Source organism: Gastrolobium bilobum, unplaced genomic scaffold (assembly GCF_033153095.1).
Source record: "Gastrolobium bilobum isolate Gb01-03AN ecotype WA unplaced genomic scaffold, APGP_CSIRO_Gbil_v1 utg42610, whole genome shotgun sequence".
Classification (NCBI taxonomy): domain Eukaryota; kingdom Viridiplantae; phylum Streptophyta; class Magnoliopsida; order Fabales; family Fabaceae; genus Gastrolobium; species Gastrolobium bilobum.
The window spans coordinates 228,942-230,310 of NW_026896521.1; the positions used below are offsets into that span (position 1 = coordinate 228,942).

General features: G+C 42.7%; 1 non-coding gene across 1 annotated transcript; it reads right to left on the minus strand.

The window, feature by feature from the left end:
- Positions 1–275: 275 nt before the first annotated feature.
- Positions 276–382, minus strand: LOC133300240 (small nucleolar RNA R71). The gene has a single exon (XR_009750039.1). It is a non-coding gene; the product is annotated as a small nucleolar RNA R71 (small nucleolar RNA).
- Positions 383–1,369: the final 987 nt, after the last annotated feature.

A 1,369-nucleotide genomic window follows, 5' to 3' on the forward strand; every position in this document is an offset into this window, starting at 1 on the left:
TGAAGCCTGCTTTGATACATTTGGTGCAGAAGGATCAGTTTGCTGGAACCAGTGCAGAGGACCCTTACTTGCACATAGAGAACTTTCTGTTGTTGAGTGATACTGTGAAGATAAATGGTGTCACAAGAGATGCAATTCTGCTGAGACTATTCACTCATTCACTGACGGATGATGCAAGGAGATGGCTGCAATCATTGCCACAAGGAAGTATAACAACTTGGGATGATCTGCAGACCAAGTTCTTGCAGAGGTTTTTCTCAGCATCCAAGAGGGCCAAGTTGAAGGATGAGATTACAAGCTTTAAGCAGAAAGAGTCAGAATCCATTTATGAGGCTTGGGAGAGATTCAAGACGTTGTTGAGGAAATGTCCACAGCATGGAATTGAGGCATGGCAACAAGGAGCAATCTTCCTGCAAGGAATGACCACTAACACTAGAACCTTGGTGCATGCCACTGCTGGTGGATCATTGACTACCAAGACTCCTCAAGAAGCCTTGGATATCTTTGAGTCATTGGCATCTCAGGAATTTGATAATGCCCCAGTGGCTGACAGAAGGACAGGAATCATCAGGTTGGATGGGTATGATGCTTTGTTGGCAAGGAATGATCAGCTGATGCAGACACAGAGACAACAACAGCAACAATTGGATACCCTTATTAAGCAACTCTCTTCACAAAAGGTAGCTTCTGTGGAAACCAAGAGTGTATGTGCTATCTGTGGCAAAGGCCATGTGACAGAGGAGTGTGATTATGGGGGATCACCAGAACAAGCAGAGGTGAATGGAGTGTGGTATGATCAGAATAATCAAAGGAACTACAACAATCAGGGAAGGAATGTTTATGTGCCACCATGGAAGAACAAGAATCAACACCCAGGATTCAGCTATAGTTCCAACTATCAATTGAACCCACCATTACATCCTCCACCACCACATATGAAGGAGCAGTCAAGTGATCCTGCTGCAGGAGAAAGCGTTTGCTCAGTTATCTAAGACAACTCAGGATTATATACAGGGGTCTAATTCATTCAGGGAAGAGACAACTGCATTCGTGCAGGAGACCAGAACTTCTTTCAGAAATCAGGAAGCATCAATCAGAAATTTGGAGACCCAGATTGGTCAATTATCAAGACAGATATCAGAGAGACCACAAGGGAAATTTCCAGGTGATACAATAGTGAATCCTAAGGAGCACTGTAAATCAATTATGACAAGAAGTGGGTTGGTACTTCAACCAGTGAAAAAGAATGTGGAAAATAAAAAGAATGAAGAAGAGGTTGTGGTTGAAGATGTAGTCTCTGATGATGAAGTAGAGAAGATGAGAAATGAGAAAAGTGAGAAGGAAGTAGTTGTTAGAGAAGTTATAGTTG